The sequence below is a fragment of the Salvelinus alpinus genome, chromosome 6 (assembly GCF_045679555.1).
Source record: "Salvelinus alpinus chromosome 6, SLU_Salpinus.1, whole genome shotgun sequence".
In the NCBI taxonomy this organism is placed as follows: Eukaryota; Metazoa; Chordata; class Actinopteri; order Salmoniformes; family Salmonidae; genus Salvelinus; species Salvelinus alpinus.
This window is the reverse complement of record NC_092091.1, coordinates 70,784,082-70,807,396: the sequence shown is the minus strand read 5'-3', so window position 1 is coordinate 70,807,396 and position 23,315 is coordinate 70,784,082. Positions and strand designations below refer to the sequence as shown.

The 23,315-nt window shown below is 42.8% G+C and overlaps 1 protein-coding gene across 1 annotated transcript in view; it reads left to right on the top strand.

Moving 5' to 3' along the window:
* The first annotated feature begins 314 nt into the window (after positions 1 to 314).
* Positions 315 to 23,315, top strand: part of tet2 (tet methylcytosine dioxygenase 2) — a 59,353-nt gene continuing 36,352 nt past the window's right edge. Inside the window, exon 1 of the mRNA XM_071407724.1 lies at positions 315 to 450. The gene's annotated coding sequence lies outside the window, so the exon portion shown is untranslated. The remainder of the gene's footprint in view (positions 451 to 23,315) is intronic.

Sequence of the window (23,315 nt, the reverse complement as noted above, 5' to 3'; positions counted from 1 at the left end):
GACTCTACCACTGACACACACACATACACACCGATCACGAACACACACACACACACACACACACACACACACACACACACACACACACACACACACACACACACACACACACACACACACACACACACACACACACACACACACACACACACACACACACACACACAACTTGTCCACACGGCGTGCTGGCTGGCTGCTTTTCTGCCAGTTACATATGTGTGGCACTCAGAGTGGCCAACAGGGACACACCACCGACCGACCGGGCTTCTCCTCCTGATGATAAGAGTCGACGTTGACGTCAGCGACTGGCCCCATGAATATTGATGTTGGAGGATAGTCCGTTTCATAGAAGAACAGAAGGAAGCAAGATGGCGGCCCTTTAGGATTTGTTAAAGAGGAGATCCAGACGGTTTGTTGGAATTTCTACAAAGTGGAGGGACGTAAAAAGAGGTAAGACTCAGCTCCGTTTGTTTTTTGCACTCGTTGTCCTTCTCCTTTTGACCTTTTGTTGGTCTTTTCGGTGGCTCTGTGGCTTAGTACAAGGCATGCTAATGTTCCCTCAGCAAAAGCATGAGCTAGCTAAATTAATAAGGTGGGGGATATTAGATAAAGCTGACAATGGCTGACAATTTCCTTTTGTCTTTTTTGCTAGTTGAAATAGAGAGATCTCCGTTTTTTTGCCTCTAATGTTGGTCAGTGGACACTCAAGTAGCCTTAGGAATGTGTCTAGTGTAGAAAATGGAGACCTTGTTCAGTACTTTTCTTGAGGCATTATGAACAAGGCAAATCCCTCTGATGTTCAGTGCAACAGAGAAGCAGCTAGCTCCCAGTTGAAAAATACATCTCATCTCGAAAATGGTCATTGTCCTTATTTTGATGTTTTATTTGAGTGCTTTGTTTTCCAGGGAAAATGTGTATCATTTTCTTCTGCAAATCTATCATAGAGAAGGACTCTTTAACCAGAAACCATTCATGCAGTCAGTTTCTGTCCTTTTTTCTTTGTAGTCCCACGGTTGTGTTCTTGTGTTGATTATTTTCTGCTATGTTCAAGCTAAAAAGATGGATTGGGTCTAATTTTGAACAGCACTATGCCTCCAGTCCATCACTAAGACTATAGTGGCTGGGAAAGAGAGCTGGGAGCGGGGGAGAGTGTAGCTAGCTTCTGGCTTTGTGCATCCTGTGAATCAGCTTTCATTGCACTCACCGGTGAATGACAAGCAGACACAAAGGCAGGCCAGCACAGTCCAAGGAGTGGAAAAGAGAGAAGAGAATTGTGGTGGATAGCAGAGGGATGATGAGGTCAGAAGCTTTAAAGGAAATTGAAACTCAATCCGATCACACCATTAGCTGAACGACACAAGAATTGGAATCGTGGAAGCAGGTCTTTTCCGAAGGTTGAAATAGATTTTTCCCCCTACTAGACCCCAACACATATGTCTCCCAGAAGTTGACTCAGTTCTGTTACACCATGAGGTCACCATGAAAATGTTAAGAATCCAGCAATTGAACAACAACAACTATAGTATAACATATTAGGACATGTTAGCTTTGCATTATGCAAACAGTTTTCCTACTGTTTTACATATTAATCATTTACCACATAAAATGATATATGTTGTCTTTTGTGAGAGTCTGAGATAATGTGTCTGCGCAAACCACATGCACTGCCATGCAAGAAGGCAGCAGACAGCACCTTTAATAAACAGATTATTGTCAATACAAAGGCAGTAATGAAGGTGTTTCTAGCATTTACTCAATCTCAATTTGCAATAATGTTTTACTGATGAACAGAAATTATTCGATGTTGTTGACATTTGTTTTTGTCACAATTTTCCATATTTTGTAATGTATTTATTTTACATACATTTACTTGAATTGAAAATAAAACAAACCGAGGCACATCATCATTAGCTAGCTAGACATCAATACATAGCTATGCTATGCTAGCTGTCAGATACAGTACTAACAAATAATAGGGATTCCTACATACATCCAAGCTACACTAACCAAGATGACTGGTTTTATTAGCCCAACACCTCTCTTCCCTTGAACAAATTAGTTGCTAATGGAGCGTGTTGTTTTTCTGTTATCTTTGCTGAATTTGCTAACAGGCCACATTTAGGATTAGCATCATAATGACCTACTAGAATATTACACAGATAAAAGCCTGCTATCTTTTGCCCTTATTTGTGTATTTGGGCTTGTGTATTGCGCTGGCCCTGCATGCACTTTCAATCGGGGGTCATCCCACAATAGCAGCTAGCAGTAGTAGTTTGTGTGAAATGCAAAGTAAGGCATGCCTGCCCAGGGGGAGCACAGCACAACAAGTGGCTACTAATGAGCTGTTGTAAATAAACACCACAGCCAAGGGGAGGTGCACGGCGCAGAGGCTAACATATGCTAATGCTAGAACAATGAAGGAATCTCAGCCAAGTGCTACAAACTAATATCACCTGTGATAGCACGGAATGCCAGGGTAAATGTATTAGGCTAAAGCTAGCCTAACGGAGTGAAACGTATTGGAGGGAACTGCAGTTATTTTAAGCAAAAATGTCAGTTGCTTGTCAAACGGGCCTCGAGGACAACCGTCAAAGCTAATCTAGCTATTTGAACTGTTGATTAAGGCAAGTCTTCATCTGCATTTTAGTCAATGACTCCACCATATAAACTAAGCAGAGAATTTAAAAAAAATATATATCTTTACCACAGAGCTATCGACAAACTAAAATGTTCCTCCGTGATATCAGAGAACAGAGAGCAATATTTAAATATTTACAGTTTAATTCTATTTTGAAGAAGGCATCAAAAGCCTTTGATGCAACAATGGCAGCGTGGCTCCGGCTCTGTTTTGATTTGGTAAGCATGGTCAATGACTGCGCAGCGTCAACCTATCTCGTAACGTAACTAGGGGAGTGCACCGTAGTCCTCCATATTTCTCGTGAAGTTTGTTTTGACTGGATGAGGTAGTATACTGTTTTTTTATGTTTGGAAATTAATTGTGCCATTTGAGGCTCATTTGCCCCAGACAAGATAATGTAGAGAAATAGGCCTTGAGTGAAAATAATTACACTTGATTCATATTGGAGCTGTATGCTTATCCTAAGCTAAAGGATAAGACTAGCTTTATTTTGTAGTGGATCAAACAGCTGCAAGCCAATATTGGAGGATGCATGGACTTTGTCTTTGAGTTAGGTGTGTCTTCCTTGAGTTGTTGACTGCATTTCTCAGTAAGTAGACTGAATGCAATGCACATTGCAATGCTTACATCACTGATACTGCAGAATGTTAGTCGAGGAAGACATTTATATTTCAATGGATACATTACATGGTATCAGACAGCAAGATTGCTATACAATAGTTTGTTTCTCAACTTCTACCAAGAGATAATAGTGTGCTATCATAAGTACAGATATAAAGCGAGACAAAAAAGTCAGAGTTCATACTTCATTTATGGGTAGAATATTGTGCCCAAAGCAAGGACTAGATTGTGTAATGTTGGTCTTTACACAAGTCAGGAGTCACTTGGCAAGCCAAGATATTGTCTTGAACACACAACCTCCATTTTCCCTTTGTGCTGTTTTCATTGGCACCACATGTGTTGTTACATCAGCAGTGGAAAAAGGCACCATATCTGCGCCACAGATCCTAGTAGGGAGAATGTCAACACATGGTGGATAGAGGAGTGTGGGGGGGGGGCAGTCCAGTCAGAAAGATCAATCACAAGAATGGACATGGCTGTTCTCATCAATCCACACCCACTGATAAAGCTGGGTATGGTTGGACTACTCGTCTTGCGTCTTCCCCTTTATGTTATCTAAGGGACAAAAGACAATATCAAGCTTTGGGGGTAAGAATGTCCAGTGGTTTCGGTCTCCATGGTTTCTGCAAAAATGCTGTCCATTCACAATGGGCTGGGTTTTACCGCTGACCTCCAACCACAGGCCACGCATCACATTTCCACCCCGAAGGCCACGGTAACCCTGCTGCAGAGATGACACAGTGGAACAGGTTACGAGACATTTTAAAATGCATTGCCTCTGTGTAGCTACCAACCTGGCTCTGTTGATCACGTTCCTCCTCCTCAGACAAAATGGCGACATACTGTGTCTCATATTGACCTCTGGAGATATTGATTTAGCTCTCTGCTGCTCCCAGCCTCGATAGTTGAAGTACCGTGTTACACTTGCTATCGGTTATTACTGCCTTGTTACATGAGTGTATTGGATGCAATTTCTTTAGAAGGTCATTCAACGTGCATGTTGTCCAGATAGTCTACTTTGTGATTTACATTAGAACCTCTGTAGATTGTCTCATCACAAGGCTTTTAGGTTGTGTTCAAATGAGTCACTTCTAGCTTTTCAGCTTCTATGGTGTGTGTTTCTAAACAATATTATGAAAGAGTTTCATTTCCCAAAAGATCACCGAGCATTTCTGTCCTTGTTTGGCATTTGACTGTTGGTATAGAAACCACATTTGTTCTTTTTGGCCCTGCCCTGGTTGTTACTCATCGCTAGAATTACACAATTATCTTCTTCCTGCGATTAAGCAACACCTTGTATCTCTACCCACTACAGAACACCTCTCTCTCTCTCTCTCTAATTTAAGGGCTTTATTGGCATGGGAAACATATGTTAACATTGCCAAAGCAAGTGAAGTAGATAATACACAAAAGTGAAATAAACAATAAAAATGTACAGTAAACATTACACTCATATCTATATACAGTGTTGTAACTCTCTCTCTCTTTCTCTGGAAGAGGCCTTGGCCCTTCCATTCGTCTGTCTGTGTTTTAATTATGGCTACGGTTCGGAGAGATAAGGCTGTCTCGTTGAGACTAAGTGGCACGGGCCAACCAGAGGGAGTGTTCTTTAGGCCCTTGAAGTGTGTATCGATGTCAGCCAGTTGGGGTTTACCTCAGGGGTGAGGAGACCTGCCGGTGAGGGCACGACTAGGACAGAACTCCCTTTCCGGTCTCCACGTGAGTGTGAGCACATGGCCGCCACTGTTTACAAACACCATCCAGGCATTCCAGAGTAGACCTCGTTACGTAACAGCTCCGAAAGCGAGCAGCATCTCTTCCCCGTTCCCGCCACTCGGCCGCTCCTCTTTGCTCTCAAGATATTTGAACGCTGCCATTGGTCCCCGACACCACCACAAGCGAAAGGAAGGGGGGAGGCGGAGAGGTGAAGCGAGTGAGCGAGAGACGAAAATTGACGCTGGCCAAGGTAGTGTCTGGAAAGCGGAACATGGCAACGCTAAAGACAGCGTCAGCGTCTCTCTGAGCTCCCGCCACGCTGACAGCAGAGACTCCAGAGCACGTGAACGCCTAAATAAGCCTACACAGTAGTACGGCTGGCTCCAAGCTAGTAATTGAACTAGAAGCATGCTATCTGTTTTCATACCGTGTTGCAATATTCAGTCCAAAGATCAAACAAAGGTTATGAGAAACGGGTATTCAGTTTGCCCAGCGCATGGAATGACAAGGTGCTTTTCTTGTAATTACTCACTGGTTGTAACTTTTACTGGTTGAGCCTTTCTCAGATGAATAAAGGAAAGAAGTTTACTATGGCTGAAGTCATGGCAGAAATGAAACCCCAAAAAGCGGAATATTGGATTATCAAACACACACCTCTGAAGGCGTTTAGATTTGTTTCACTTTAATATCTCCCCTTCCGAGAATCTTTCATGTTGGTTTCCTCTATGTTGCCTTTTGATGAGGCAGACTATTTGAAGAGGTGCCAATTCATTGGCAAATGTGGTTTTCTAAAATCTGGGGGGATATTTACTGTTACCAGCTGTGCAAATGGCAAACGAGTTAATTTTCCCTTTGTCAAGAATGTAGAGTAAGTCAAAACCACCACGTGACTGAGTGAGTGGAGTTGCCCTAGCATTGCCTTACAACTCCAAATATAGCCAAGCTGGGTAGAGTTCTGACTAGGTCGGGCAAGCAAAGTTCAGAGAGTTCAGGGTTAGATAAAACAAATGAACACTACACTACAGTGTCTAAATCCAATGGGTGTGTGTGTGTGTGTGTGTGTGTGTGTGTGTGTGTGTGTGTGTGTGTGTGTGTGTGTGTGTGTGTGTGTGTGTGTGTGTGTGTGTGTGTGTGTGTGTGTGTGTGTGTGTGTGTGTGTGTGTGTGTGTGTGTGTGTGTAAGATTGATCCAGTGTAACTCGGCAGGGGTGTTGTGGTGGTGATACAGTATGGTTGACTACTAGCTGTCTGATACAGTATGGTTGACTACTAGGTGTCTGATACAGTCTGGTTGATTACTAGCTGTCTGATACAGTATGGTTGACTACTAGCTGTCTGATACAGTATGGTTGACTACTAGCTGTCTGATACAGTATGGTTGACTACTAGCTGTCTGATACAGTCTGGTTGACTACTAGCTGTCTGATACAGTATGGTTGACTACTAGCTGTCTGGTACAGTATGGTTGACTACTAGCTGTCTGATACAGTATGGTTGACTACTAGCTGTCTGATACAGTATGGTTGACTACTAGCTGTCTGGTACAGTCTGGTTGACTACTAGCTGTCTGATACAGTATGGTTGACTACTAGCTGTCTGATACAGTCTGGTTGACTACTAGCTGTCTGATACAGTATGGTTGACTACTAGCTGTCTGATACAGTATGGTTGACTACTAGCTGTCTGGTACAGTATGGTTGACTACTAGCTGTTTGATACAGTATGGTTGACTACTAGCTGTCTGATACAGTATGGTTGACTACTAGCTGTCTGGTACAGTATGGTTGACTACTAGCTGTCTGATACAGTATGGTTGACTACTAGCTGTCTGGTACAGTATGGTTGACTACTAGCTGTCTGGTACAGTATGGTTGACTACTAGCTGTCTGATACAGTATGGTTGACTACTAGCTGTCTGGTACAGTATGGTTGACTACTAGCTGTCTGATACAGTCTGGTTGATTACTAGCTGTCTGATACAGTATGGTTGACTACTAGCTGTCTGGTACAGTATGGTTGACTACTAGCTGTCTGATACAGTATGGTTGACTACTAGCTGTCTGGTACAGTATGGTTGACTACTAGCTGTCTGGTACAGTCTGGTTGACTACTAGCTGTCTGATACAGTCTGGTTGACTACTAGCTGTCTGATACAGTATGGTTGACTACTAGCTGTCTGGTACAGTATGGTTGACTACTAGCTGTCTGATACAGTATGGTTGACTACTAGCTGTCTGATACAGTCTGGTTGACTACTAGCTGCCTGGTACAGTCTGGTTGACTACTAGCTGTCTGATACAGTATGGTTGACTACTAGCTGTCTGGTACAGTATGGTTGACTACTAGCTGTCTGGTACAGTCTGGTTGACTACTAGCTGTCTGGTACAGTATGGTTGACTACTAGCTGTCTGGTACAGTCTGGTTGACTACTAGCTGTCTGGTACAGTCTGGTTGACTACTAGCTGTCTGGTACAGTCTGGTTGACTACTAGCTGTCTGGTACAGTCTGGTTGACTACTAGCTGTCTGATACAGTATGGTTGACTACTAGCTGTCTGATACAGTATGGTTGACTACTAGCTGTCTGGTACAGTCTGGTTGACTACTAGCTGTCTGATACAGTATGGTTGACTACTAGCTGTCTGATACAGTATGGTTGTCTACTAGCTGTCTGATACAGTCTGGTTGATTACTAGCTGTCTGATACAGTATGGTTGACTACTAGCTGTCTGATACAGTCTGGTTGACTACTAGCTGTCTGGTACAGTATGGTTGACTACTAGCTGTCTGGTACAGTATGGTTGACTACTAGCTGTCTGATACAGTATGGTTGACTACTAGCTGTCTGGTACAGTCTGGTTGACTACTAGCTGTCTGATACAGTCTGGTTGACTACTAGCTGTCTGATACAGTCTGGTTGACTACTAGCTGTCTGGTACAGTATGGTTGACTACTAGCTGTCTGGTACAGTATGGTTGACTACTAGCTGTCTGATACAGTATGGTTGACTACTAGCTGCCTGATACAGTCTGGTTGACTACTAGCTGCCTGGTACAGTCTGGTTGACTACTAGCTGTCTGATACAGTATGGTTGACTACTAGCTGTCTGGTACAGTATGGTTGACTACTAGCTGTCTGATACAGTCTGGTTGACTACTAGCTGTCTGGTACAGTATGGTTGACTACTAGCTGTCTGATACAGTCTGGTTGACTACTAGCTGTCTGGTACAGTATGGTTGACTACTAGCTGTCTGGTACAGTCTGGTTGACTACTAGCTGTCTGATACAGTATGGTTGACTACTAGCTGTCTTATACAGTCTGGTTGACTACTAGCTGTCTGATACAGTATGGTTGACTACTAGCTGTCTGATACAGTATGGTTGACTACTAGCTGTCTGATACAGTATGGTTGACTACTAGCTGTCTGATACAGTATGGTTGACTACTAGCTGTCTGATACAGTATGGTTGACTACTAGCTGTCTGATACAGTATGGTTGACTACTAGCTGTCTGATACAGTATGGTTGACTACTAGCTGTCTGATACAGTATGGTTGACTACTAGCTGTCTGGTACAGTATGGTTGACTACTAGCTGTTTGATACAGTATGGTTGACTACTAGCTGTCTGATACAGTATGGTTGACTACTAGCTGTCTGATACAGTATGGTTGACTACTAGCTGTCTGGTACAGTATGGTTGACTACTAGCTGTCTGGTACAGTATGGTTGACTACTAGCTGTCTGATACAGTATGGTTGACTACTAGCTGTCTGGTACAGTATGGTTGACTACTAGCTGTCTGGTACAGTATGGTTGACTACTAGCTGTCTGATACAGTATGGTTGACTACTAGCTGTCTGATACAGTCTGGTTGATTACTAGCTGTCTGATACAGTATGGTTGACTACTAGCTGTCTGATACAGTATGGTTGACTACTAGCTGTCTTATACAGTCTGGTTGACTACTAGCTGTCTGATACAGTCTGGTTGACTACTAGCTGTCTGATACAGTATGGTTGACTACTAGCTGTCTGATACAGTATGGTTGACTACTAGCTGTCTGATACAGTCTGGTTGATTACTAGCTGTCTGGTACAGTATGGTTGACTACTAGCTGTCTGATACAGTATGGTTGACTACTAGCTGTCTGGTACAGTATGGTTGACTACTAGCTGTCTGATACAGTATGGTTGACTACTAGCTGTCTGGTACAGTCTGGTTGATAACTAGCTGTCTGATACAGTATGGTTGACTACTAGCTGTCTGATACAGTCTGGTTGTCTACTAGCTGTCTGATACAGTCTGGTTGATTACTAGCTGTCTGGTACAGTATGGTTGACTACTAGCTGTCTGGTACAGTATGGTTGACTACTAGCTGTCTGGTACAGTATGGTTGACTACTAGCTGTCTGATACAGTATGGTTGACTACTAGCTGTCTGATACAGTATGGTTGACTACTAGCTGTCTGATACAGTATGGTTGACTACTAGCTGTCTGATACAGTATGGTTGACTACTAGCTGTCTGATACAGTATGGTTGACTACTAGCTGTCTGATACAGTATGGTTGACTACTAGCTGTCTGGTACAGTATGGTTGACTACTAGCTGTCTGGTACAGTATGGTTGATAACTAGCTGTCTGATACAGTATGGTTGACTACTAGCTGTCTGATACAGTATGGTTGATAACTAGCTGTCTGATACAGTATGGTTGACTACTAGCTGTCTGATACAGTATGGTTGATAACTAGCTGTCTGATACAGTATGGTTGACTACTAGCTGTCTGGTACAGTCTGGTTGACTACTAGCTGTCTGATACAGTCTGGTTGATAACTAGCTGTCTGATACAGTCTGGTTGACTACTAGCTGTCTGATACAGTATGGTTGACTACTAGCTGTCTGATACAGTCTGGTTGATAACTAGCTGTCTGATACAGTATGGTTGACTACTAGCTGTCTGATACAGTATGGTTGATAACTAGCTGTCTGGTACAGTCTGGTTGACTACTAGCTGTCTGATACAGTCTGGTTGATAACTAGCTGTCTGATACAGTATGGTTGACTACTAGCTGTCTGGTACAGTATGGTTGACTACTAGCTGTCTGATACAGTCTGGTTGACTACTAGCTGTCTGATACAGTATGGTTGACTACTAGCTGTCTGATACAGTCTGGTTGACTACTAGCTGTCTGATACAGTCTGGTTGATAACTAGCTGTCTGATACAGTATGGTTGACTACTAGCTGTCTGATACAGTATGGTTGACTACTAGCTGTCTGATACAGTATGGTTGATAACTAGCTGTCTGGTACAGTCTGGTTGACTACTAGCTGTCTGATACAGTCTGGTTGATAACTAGCTGTCTGATACAGTATGGTTGACTACTAGCTGTCTGGTACAGTATGGTTGACTACTAGCTGTCTGATACAGTCTGGTTGACTACTAGCTGTCTGATACAGTATGGTTGACTACTAGCTGTCTGGTACAGTATGGTTGACTACTAGCTGTCTGGTACAGTATGGTTGACTACTAGCTGTCTGATACAGTATGGTTGATAACTAGCTGTCTGATACAGTATGGTTGACTACTAGCTGTCTGGTACAGTATGGTTGACTACTAGCTGTCTGGTACAGTATGGTTGACTACTAGCTGTCTGATACAGTATGGTTGACTACTAGCTGTCTGGTACAGTATGGTTGACTACTAGCTGTCTGGTACAGTATGGTTGACTACTAGCTGTCTGGTACAGTATGGTTGATAACTAGCTGTCTGATACAGTATGGTTGACTACTAGCTGTCTGGTAGGTTATGGTTGATAACTAGCTGTCTGGTACAGTATGGTTGACTACTAGCTGTCTGATACAGTATGGTTGATAACTAGCTGTCTGATACAGTCTGGTTGACTACTAGCTGTCTGATACAGTATGGTTGACTACTAGCTGTCTGATACAGTATGGTTGATAACTAGCTGTCTGATACAGTATGGTTGACTACTAGCTGTCTGATACAGTTGGTTGACTACTAGCTGTCTGACAGATGGTTGACTACTAGCTGTCTGGTACAGTATGGTTGACTACTAGCTGTCTGATACAGTATGGTTGACTACTAGCTGTCTGATACAGTATGGTTGACTACTAGCTGTCTGATACAGTATGGTTGATAACTAGCTGTCTGATACAGTATGGTTGACTACTAGCTGTCTGATACAGTATGGTTGATAACTAGCTGTCTGGTACAGTATGGTTGACTACTAGCTGTCTGATACAGTATGGTTGACTACTAGCTGTCTGGTACAGTATGGTTGACTACTAGCTGTCTGGTAGGGTATGGTTGACTACTAGCTGTCTGATACAGTATGGTTGACTACTAGCTGTCTGATACAGTATGGTTGACTACTAGCTGTCTGATACAGTATGGTTGACTACTAGCTGTCTGGTACAGTCTGGTTGACTACTAGCTGTCTGATACAGTATGGTTGACTACTAGCTGTCTGATACAGTCTGGTTGATTACTAGCTGTCTGATACAGTATGGTTGACTACTAGCTGTCTGATACAGTATGGTTGACTACTAGCTGTCTGGTACAGTCTGGTTGACTACTAGCTGTCTGATACAGTATGGTTGACTACTAGCTGTCTGATACAGTATGGTTGACTACTAGCTGTCTGATACAGTATGGTTGACTACTAGCTGTCTGGTACAGTATGGTTGACTACTAGCTGTCTGATACAGTATGGTTGATAACTAGCTGTCTGATACAGTATGGTTGACTACTAGCTGTCTGGTACAGTATGGTTTACTACTAGCTGTCTGATACAGTCTGGTTGACTACTAGCTGTCTGATACAGTCTGGTTGACTACTAGCTGTCTGATACAGTCTGGTTGACTACTAGCTGTCTGATACAGTATGGTTGTCTACTAGCTGTCTGATACAGTATGGTTGATAACTAGCTGTCTGGTACAGTATGGTTGACTACTAGCTGTCTGATACAGTATGGTTGATAACTAGCTGTCTAATACAGTATGGTTGACAACTAGCTGTCTGGTACAGTATGGTTGACTACTAGCTGTCTGATACAGTATGGTTGATAACTAGCTGTCTGGTACAGTATGGTTGACTACTAGCTGTCTGATACAGTATGGTTGACTACTAGCTGTCTGGTACAGTATGGTTGACTACTAGCTGTCTGGTACAGTATGGTTGACTACTAGCTGTCTGATACAGTATGGTTGACTACTAGCTGTCTGATACAGTATGGTTGACTACTAGCTGTCTGGTACAGTATGGTTGACTACTAGCTGTCTGGTACAGTATGGTTGACTACTAGCTGTCTGGTACAGTATGGTTGACTACTAGCTGTCTGATACAGTATGGTTGATTACTAGCTGTCTGATACAGTATGGTTGACTACTAGCTGTCTGGTACAGTCTGGTTGACTACTAGCTGTCTGATACAGTATGGTTGACTACTAGCTGTCTGATACAGTCTGGTTGATTACTAGCTGTCTGATACAGTATGGTTGACTACTAGCTGTCTGATACAGTATGGTTGACTACTAGCTGTCTGGTACAGTATGGTTGACTACTAGCTGTCTGATACAGTATGGTTGACTACTAGCTGTCTGATACAGTCTGGTTGACTACTAGCTGTCTGGTACAGTATGGTTGACTACTAGCTGTCTGATACAGTCTGGTTGACTACTAGCTGTCTGGTACAGTATGGTTGACTACTAGCTGTCTGATACAGTCTGGTTGACTACTAGCTGTCTGGTACAGTATGGTTGACTACTAGCTGTCTGATACAGTATGGTTGATAACTAGCTGTCTGATACTGTATGGTTGACTACTAGCTGTCTGATACAGTCTGGTTGACTACTAGCTGTCTGATACAGTCTGGTTGACTACTAGCTGTCTGATACAGTCTGGTTGACTACTAGCTGTCTGGTACAGTCTGGTTGACTACTAGCTGTCTGATACAGTATGGTTGACTACTAGCTGTCTGGTACAGTATGGTTGACTACTAGCTGTCTGATACAGTCTGGTTGACTACTAGCTGTCTGGTACAGTCTGGTTGACTACTAGCTGTCTGATACAGTATGGTTGACTACTAGCTGTCTGATACAGTCTGGTTGACTACTAGCTGTCTGGTACAGTATGGTTGATAACTAGCTGTCTGATACTGTATGGTTGACTACTTGCTGTCTGATACAGCATGGTTGACTATAGCTGTGGTTTATAACACGTGGGTGTGAGTGTGTGGAGAGCGGCAGTACACACACACACACACACACACACACACACACACACACACACACACACACACACACACACACACACACACACACACACACACACACACACACACACACACACACACACACACACACACACACACACACACACACACACACACACACACACACACACACCTCATCAAGATGCTTGGCTAGTAGTTACCCTAAGAACAACCCAACCACAAACCAGCAGAGTTAGGGTGGGAAGCTAAGGGTTAGGGGTCAAAACCCATCCAAAATGTGAAGGAGGTCAATCAATGCCAATAACTCAAAAAGTCTACTCGAAGGACCCAAGGGAGAATCAGATATCTAGAGATCTGAACCCAGAAAGTAGGGGTGTAATTGGATAATCAAAGTGTTCCTTTTAAGGCCAATAGAGAAGGATGAAAGCATTTTACTGTCAAAGCACCGAGCTGCACAATCTGCATCCGGATCTGTGATTTTTATTAAGGTTAAGATCTGAAAATGTATCTCCATAACTAATGCCTTCATTAGTGAGTCGCATGATCTGAAGAGGAACCCAATCCTCCCCCTGTGATTGAGGAATCCACACAGGGACCACATATAAACAACTGCTTCTTCTGAGACTGTTTGCCTCCATCTAAAATGTATTGAATATTATTATTATTATTATTATATTTGACTCCAAGAATCGGTTTTTAAAATAACTGAAATGCTACTGTACAGAGTTAGCTAGAGGTAGTGGGCTGTACCTGCGCTACAACGCTGGTATTTTTCATCCTAGAGCTTGTTCTCCATGTTATTTTCAAAAAGTCAGGAAACGTTTTTTTAGCACTTTTATTTCCCTGACTGATTAAAAACTAATTTGCTCATGCTCTCTACCCTCTTTCTGCAGCAGACATACAGTATACTGAGCAATGTGTTTCGAACATCAAATCGCAGTATCGAAATCGCAATGCGCCATAGAATCGTGAGAATCGCAATACATATCGTATCGGCACCTAAGTATTGTGATAGTATCATATCGTGAGGTCCCTGGCATTTCACACGCCCCACTAAAATGGCTGTCAGGTAAAGTGGCTTCTCCCTCCCCCTGTTGTCTACACAGGGAGCAGCATGGAGCACACAAGACAGCTGGTCCTGAATGTCATTCAAGAGCATAACCCTTACCCAAGGCCATACTTTGCATTGAATGACATCACTAACTTCTTCTGAAGGCTAGTAGCGAGCAGCCTAGCCCAGCCTCAGAGATGAGGTTTCCTCAGTGGAATGTGACCGGTGCGGCAGCTGGTGCTTCTCCTTTCAATCCCTTCCCCCTCTCAATGTCAAGGCTGTTTGTTTTTCATGCAGACGTACGTATTTACATTGCGAATTGCGGAAAAAGTCTGGTTCAGCAGGTTTTGGAGGTTTTAGCAGCGGCGGCCATCTTTATGTTTTGATTCCCTTGGTGGAGCGAATTGTTGTGTCCTCCCCTGCTCTACTGATTGAATAATCGACCCTTATCTACACCACAGTCCTTTGCTTAGTCTTCCAGATGTGTTTGACTATAGGCCTACAGGCCAGGGAAGACATTCACCGTGAAAGGAATAACAGTCTATATGTACAGCTATGCACAGTAACCTACTAAACTGCCTGATAGTAGTGCAACATGAGTCATGATTCATATAGCTCTTTGAGTCATTTAAATGAATGAGAGCAACATACAAAACTATATATGGGTGTAAGAGAAATGGCACGGTAGGAAAAATAAATGAATCTGCCACTTGATTAGTGGCAACTCAATGTCCTTCTCTGGGAACCTTAATTCATAGAATGCATCCCTCCCTCAGAGTGATTTGTGATCCTGCTGCTTCCATATAAGGAGAGGGAGTCACGTGCCTCATGTCAGTTGAGAGGAGGGAAAAGAGGGACCATAGCAACAGTCGTTTAGGTCAGGCTGCTTGGAAACCAATGTGGTGGAAGGATATCAATATTTTGCCAGCTGAGCTCAAACGGTGGAGAACATCACTAATATTTCTCATTCACTTAAGTCCAGGGGCACGCACTGCATTCATGCTTTGGATGTAACCTAACATAATGCCAATCATTTAAATTATATTACTAAAGTATTGTGTAACACATTGTTATTACTACACAAGAGCAACTTAATGTTAAATGTTACCAAGAGAAGAGATGTAAAACGACTGGCCTATTTGTTGTTGTTGTTTTGTGTGCAACTACTACATATTTTAGATAGGCCCCCAGTTCTCATGTGTCTTTCATACAGATCAGCCCTGTTCTATTTAATGATAAGATCTGTTGAGAAGGCGTTTGGGGTTTTGGATTCCTCCACTGCCATGTGTGTCTAATGTTATGTTTCCCTGCACCCTGTTTACTGCTCACTTCCCCTTCCTGTTTAAAGGCACATCCCCTTCCTGTTTAAAGGCTCCTCCCCTTCCTGTTTAAAGGCACCCTGGGTTGGATTTGGATCATTCAAACAGAAACAAAGCATTTGCTAAATAAATGTTCCAGTGAGGTGAGCTAAGTATACTGCCAGATCTGGGGGCTTGCAGAATAGGAACATTGGGATCCCTCATAAGTTGGCCTGAAAATTACATACATTTTTCGCTTCATGATAGATGAGTCTTGGGTCAGTGGGTAAAGATGCTTTCAGTCAAGTGTAACAGACCAATCATATAAGGTAGTCAATTCCATTTTTATTTAAATCATTTACAGCAATTTGCACACAAAAGCGGCACCAAAAGTGCTCCAGTGCAAGGCAGCATACAGTCAGCAATACTAAACCACCATCTAAATATGGAGTTTCACTGCAGCACTGGGAGAAAATAGCTTTTGAAATGTAGTATATCTCAGTATTTTGGTCATGAAACAAACTGCTTTCACCAAAACAGTTCATGCAGCTCCAAGCTCCTGCAAGCCAAAAAAAGAAACTAAAAGAAGTCTGGTTTTGAGAAAACAGAAAATCAAAATGGCCGAACACTACCATAGCAGCAACAACCACAAATGTGGCTTTCTATCGATCCACTCTGAGTAGGATCAATGCGTAAAGCACATGTACTCCCTGCCAGTGCAGCTTTTGTCCACTCAGCCGCGCTCCGGTTAATGTTTAGAGCAGATGGCTTCAGCACTAATAAGGTGGTCGCCATGGCTACCGTGCACTCTGAAAGAAATTAACTTTGCGGCGCACAACAGTTCATCAAGTTTAGTCAGATATATTGACTGTGGCGCAGAGACAAAGGGAATGGTGGATGGTTGGTGTAGAGGGAGGCAGAGGGATTGGAGAGTGTGCTGTGTGAGGTTGGGTGGGTTGTGAAGCATGTTGCTGGTATACACAGTTGTGTGTGTTTGGGTTGCTGTGCGTTTGGTTTCATACGCACACGCACACGCACGCACGCACACACACACACACACACACACACACACACACACACACACACACACACACACACACACACACACACACACACACACACACACACACACACACACACACACACACACACACACACACACACACACACACACACACACACACACACACACACACAGGCAAAGGACGACACAGGGCTTTATCTGTATAGCAGCTTGGTGTGCACAGGTCAATAACACATGCTACAGTGTCTAAGCCGTGCAGGGTCAGGGCCAGCCTGACTGAGTCTCCCATGATCCGGGGTCAGTTGGTTCAGAGGGGTAAACCCCAAGGTTACACATTTCCAGTCCAGTCTGGGCTAATGATCAACCCCAACCTATCAGCACTGACCTCTGTGGACCTGGATATGGGAGGACAGGGCCATGCAGTCAATGCATATTGACGCCATTGAAAACCAGCACAGAGATGATACGTACCACTAACATTGGTTGCAGTAGGTTGCAGTATTAACAGAAAATGCTAACTGTGTTTCAGGATCAAATCTAAGGCTTGGGTTTTGTTGCTGCCATCAGCAATAAGAAACTGTGACGTCAGTAAGTAAGCCACTCAGCAAGAGTCAATCCAAATGAAACGCACCACTTTTCCCTGATAGGAAGACAACGGTACACTGCAAGATAGCGTAGTGGGGCTTGACTGTTTGGATCATCTCAAAAGGTATATTGCTACAGAATAGACGAGGCTAATGCTAGCGGAGCAGATCTAACTGTCAGCACACCACACAGCTAATAGTACGGTTGTTGTATAATGACTTGTGGCAGTTTGTGTGTGCAGGGCTTGCAAATGACCCAGTCACACTTCCTGCTGAGCAAGTTGTGTGAGATCAGGGCAGAGGTGGATGGGAAAGGATGGACCCAACCCACAACCAGAGAAAAAGCCAGTCAGACAGGTTATCATTGACATCTGTGCCAGTGTTTGCATCCCGAATGGAACCTTATTCCTTATGTAGTGCCCCATAGGGCTTTGGTCAAAAGTAGTGCCCTATATAGAGAATAGGGTGCAATTTGGGACCCAATCAGTATAACCAGGTATTTGATGAAAAAGTAGCTATAGAGACTTTTCATTTCAATCCGAATTTGAGGCATCAGTATAGATCTTTTTCCTACCCCCGGGATCAACAAAGTCTGACTTATAGTGCTGAGCGATTAACTGCAATTTCTGTTATTTTTCGGGGTTTTTTAAACTAATTGACCAATATCGGTTAAATTATTTGAATTCCATTTCGTTCGTTTCTTTTCTGTGAGTTCAATGTCGCACATTGCACAGTTTCTCTAGAGATAAATCAGATCCAGCCTGAACTGTGCGATATAGAAGGGAGTTGTAGTTTCCAACAGGCCAATATTCCACATAGTTTAGCTCATAAAACGTGGTAATTAACTACAGTGACCATAATCCATTGTGCATCTACTTGTCCGGTCTGTGTTTATTTTACACCTGTTACAGAAGAGACAAGAGTGTACTATCGTGAGGGGATGTAGAGAGCAGAAGTTGATTTGTGAGGTATCTCTACCTGAAAATGCATGATCAAAGAGATTGATAGTTGGTATTCAGCAGTCATAAAAGTATGCCTTATTGAGTTTGAAGAACTACTAAAATAGTGATTTTGTCAGACAGCGTAGACAGCAGCTCTATCGAGATGAGATGACTTGGAATGAAATAAAGTCATCAAATAAAACAAATGTAATATATACAACTGAAATATTTTATTGAAGTAAAGTAATGTGAATAAATTATAGTTAATAAGTGATAAACAGTGGTGAGCAGTCACTACCATCATTGGACTTGTATTAATTGTTTTATTCTGTGTTGTTACAGCATTCAACTCAAGTAATCGAAACCGAAATTGAAAACAGTGATACTTTTTTAATAATCGAACTGAAATCGAACCGACCTTAACGAGTCTGACAAAGTCGGACTTCCGATGTCTCGTTGTATTGCTCTGTCTCTACAGATATTCAAATGATCGCTATTCATTCACTAAACGCAACACTGAAGTCGAATTTGAAACACATCATGTGGACGAAACGCTGATGAATAGATGTCAAAGCACAGTTGTGGAGGTAACAGAGACCGTCCATTAACTCCCACTGTATACTACAGAGAGAGCGAGAGGAGCACAAATACCTCGATGTGAATCGGTACCACAGAGAAGCAGAGTGCCACATCTGCCTTCAATTAGGCTATGTGAATTGTGTTGAGGCAGAACCAGGCTCGGGCACCTCTTTTAGGAGGTTGGGGGTGTACATTGCAGAGGCAGGACCAAGCTCGGGCCCCTCATTTAGGGAGTTGGGGGTGTATGGTGCAGAGGCAGGACCAAGCTCGGGCCCCTCATTTAGGGAGTTGGGGGTGTATGGTGCAGAAGCAGGACCAAGCTCGGGCCCCTCATTTAGGGAGTTGGGGGTGTATGGTGCAGAGGCAGGACCAAGCTCGGGCCCCTCATTTAGGGAGTTGGGGGTTTCTGGGATGAAATTACAAACAGGAGTGGGTGAGGTGTGTTTGAGGTCATCTATTAATATAGATCCAAAGAAAACATTTTAGGAAGGGTATTACCGTGTATGTTGATGTCATTTGAGACAAAGTACTGCGGTAAATGCAATGGTATTACATACAAACAGGCTGCCTTTAAACTAGGTTACAGTTTAGCCTAGTTTGAAGATGTCATGATGTGTCCCTTTAATTCAACTGAATATTACAGTATTTATAACAAACTCCTAAAATGTCTGAGGATTTTTAAAAGGGTGTATGAAAATGTGCATAGTTTATATTCTTATTTGCATTGGGAAATGCATCCACTAGATGAGATTGCCCAGTCTGCAGAATCAGAAATGGATTCCACAGCCAGTTGACAACAGAGAGAGGGAGAGACACAGAGAGAGGGAGTTCAGTGCTCTAGGGCTCCAGAGGCAAGTCATGTGACACACCCTGCCTTTATCGTGTCATAATCTGGTGATTAGGCCTGGACTGCAGGCACCAACAGGAAGCTGTTCTGTTGCAGAGGAGAATGTTAAATCTAACCCACCTCAAACCAAACCAGAGACAGGAGCGAGAGCTGACGAGCTAGACTGTACACTACAATGTACACATTTGAGCTTCTCGTTATTACGTTTCTAGACTCTTTCACCTCAGACAGGGAAACCGCACTGTTATAGAAGAGAATGTCAAAACTAACCCACTTTATACCAGAGACACGAGAGAGAAAGCTAGAGAGAACTGCTTAAGTTGAGATATTCAGTTTCCAGAAAATAATAGAAACTATTATACTCATATAAAATAACACACTACTGTTATTTCTCCAAATAAATGTGATAACTTTGCCAGCAATGTAGCCCTTTTGATTCAACTTTAGACATCGAACTTCTCCACCGGAAAACAATTTGATCTGTTAATCTAATATCCATGCCCTGTGTATAATGTAAATGATATCCATCGTATAACGGAAAGAATCAGCCATGTGGATAGCTAGCTACAGATGTTGGATCTTAAATGGCCAATCAGCAGATGCTACATCCATTTGGACTTACGTTGCCTAAATGAATCCCTCTGTACATTGAATAGTCTACTAAGGGAAATCAACACCTTCTGTTAAAAGGGGGAAACTGCAGTTGCTACATTTTTGGACTTTAATAATATGTACCCATTGATTCTTGAAGAATATAACTTAGAAATGCTTCATGAGCTTTAGTTCAACTGGGTACATATAAGAAAATAAAATATAAGCTTGATTTACTCGAAACAAAGTAAAACGTAAACAAACACTATATAGCCTGAAAACATGGTTAAAACTATAGTTTGTGTATCATGGATGGTCAGTACTTGCATCCATAGCTCAGTCTATGAATTTGAGAGTGGTTCAATTTCTCCAGCCCAATCACTCAACGTTTTACCGAAACGGGCGAGGACAACTTTTTGTTATTGTTTAAACTACTGATACATGCTTTAATTGGATTCATCTTTTGTTGCTGAGAATTTCCCTGTACCGCAGGAAATGTAGATTAGCTTTGTGATTTACATAAATTCACTGAAAAACCACAACACATTAACACAACTTGATATCTGTTATTCACTGTGTATTTATTCCTTGCATCACTATTTCTATGTTTATTTTTGATCTTTAACTGCATTGTGGGAAAAGAACCCGTAAGTAAGAATTTCACTGTTAGTCTACACCTGTTGTTTACTAAGCATGTGACAAATAACATTTGATTTGATTTATTAACAGTATTGCAATTTTCATGTAGCCTAACAAAATAGCCAAACCAACGATCAAGAAACATTACGGACTAAACATTCAAATCCGGTTGTTGCAGGATTATTTTGCTGTGACAATATAGGTCTAATTAAGATCCTACATCTGTACTTTGATCCAAATGTACTGCAAGAGTATCAACCGTCTCATTAAACTGGTTTAATTCAACTCTTACCCTACGAAGTCCGAAACCTGCTGGTTTTCTGTTCTACCTGATCATTAATTGCACACACCTGGTGTACCATGTTGAAATCAAATCAAATCAAATCAAGTTTATTTTATATAGCCCTTCGTACATCAGCTAATATCTCGAAGTGCTGTACAGAAACCCAGCCTAAAACCCCAAACAGCAAGCAATGCAGGTGTAGAAGCACGGCGGCTAGGAAAAACTCCCTAGAAAGGCCAAAACCTAGGAAGAAACCTAGAGAGGAACCAGGCTATGAGGGGTGGCCAGTCCTCTTCTGGCTGTGCCGGGTGGAGATTATAACAGAACATGGCCAAGATGTTCAAATGATCATAAATGACCAGCATGGTCAAATAATAATCAGGAGTAAATGTCAGTTGGCTTTTCATAGCCGATCATTAAGAGTATCTCTACCGCTCCTGCGGTCTCTAGAGAGTTGAAAACAGCAGGTCTGGGACAGGTAGCAGGTCCGGTGGACAATCAGTCCCTGATTATAGGGGAACAATGGGAAAAAAGCAGTGGAACTGGCTTCGAGGTCCAGAGTTTGAGAGTTTGAGAGCTTTATATCAATAAACCTTTTAAGGCCATTCATTTTTTGTGTGTAAGGCAACTAATACATACATTTTCCAGAATTTTGCAGGATTTACACTACATAACCAAAAATATGTGGACACCTGCTCATTGAACATCTCATTCCAAAATCACGGGCATTAATATGGAGTTGATCCCCCTTTGCTGCTATAACAGCCTCCACTCTTCTGGGAAGGCTTTCCACTAGATGTTGGAACATTGCTACAGGGACTTGCTTCAGCCACTAGAGTATAATTGAGGCCGGTCACTGATGCTGGGCGATTAGGCCTGGCTCACAGCCAGTGTTCCAATTCATCCCAAAGGTGTTCGATGGGAGAGAGCTCTGTGCAGGCCAGTCAAGTTCCTCCACATCGATCTCGATAAACCATTTCTGTATGGACCTTGCTTTGTGCACGGGGGCATTGTCAACTGAAACAGGAAAGGGCTTTGCACAAACTTTTGCCACGAAGATGGAAGCAGAGAATCATCTAGACAGTCATTGTATGCTGTAGCGTTATGATTTCCCTTCACTGGAACTAAGGGGTCTAGCCCGAACCATGAAAAACAGCCCCAGACCATTATTCCTCCTACACCAAACTTTACAGTTGGCACTATGTATTCGGGCAGGTAGCGTTCTCCTGGCATCCACCAAACCCAGATTTGTCCGTGGGACTGCCAGACGGTGAAGCGTGATTCATCACTCCAGAGAAAGTGTTTCCGCTGGTCCAGAGTTCAATGGTGCAGAGCTTTACACCACTCCAGTCGATGACTGGCATTGCGCATGGTGATGTTAGGCTGGTGTGCGGCTGCTCGGTCATGGAAACCCATTTCATGAAGCTCCCGACAAACAGTTATTGTGCTGACATTGCTTCCGGAGGCAGTTTGGAACTCGGTAGTGAGTGTTGCAACCGAGAACAGACGATGTTTATGCGCTACGCGCTTCAGCACTCGGCGGTCCCGTTCTGTGAGCTTGTGTGGCCTACCACTTTACGGCGTTTCCGCTTCAAAATAACAGCACTTACAGTTGACCAGGGCAGCTCTAGCAGGGAAGAAATTTGACGAACTAACTTGTTGGAAAGGTGACATCCTATGACGGTGCCACGTTGAAAGTCACTGAGCTCTTCAGTAAGGCCACTGTTTGTCTACTGCCACTGTTTGTCTATGGAGATTGCATGGCTGTGTGCTCGATTTTATACACCTGTCAGCAATGGGTGTGGCTGAAATAGCCTAATCCACTAATTTGAAGGGGTGTACACATACTTTTGTATATATAGTGTAGTTTGACAATTTTATTTCTGCAGGTTTGAGGAAGGAGCTAGGTACTCACATGGACATTCCTTGTTTAAATAGCAACTAAGTAATGCATATGTGTTGCAAACATTTTATATAAAATCATTTTACAACATTATTGAGTGATTTGAGACAAACACCAATTAGTTCCAGTGGGGAACTTTCCCTTTCTCCTCTATTCATATGTTGATGTACCCCTCTGTAACATCAGAAAAGGTGAAACGTTGAGAGGGGGAGAGCAGAGACAATTACCCAACAACAGATAGGAATCAGCAACGGCCTCTGGTCGCTGGGACACCTGATCTAAAGACAGGGGACACAGGGTAAAGACACAGACACAGCAGCTTAGTTTAGCAGCTTTTCCTTG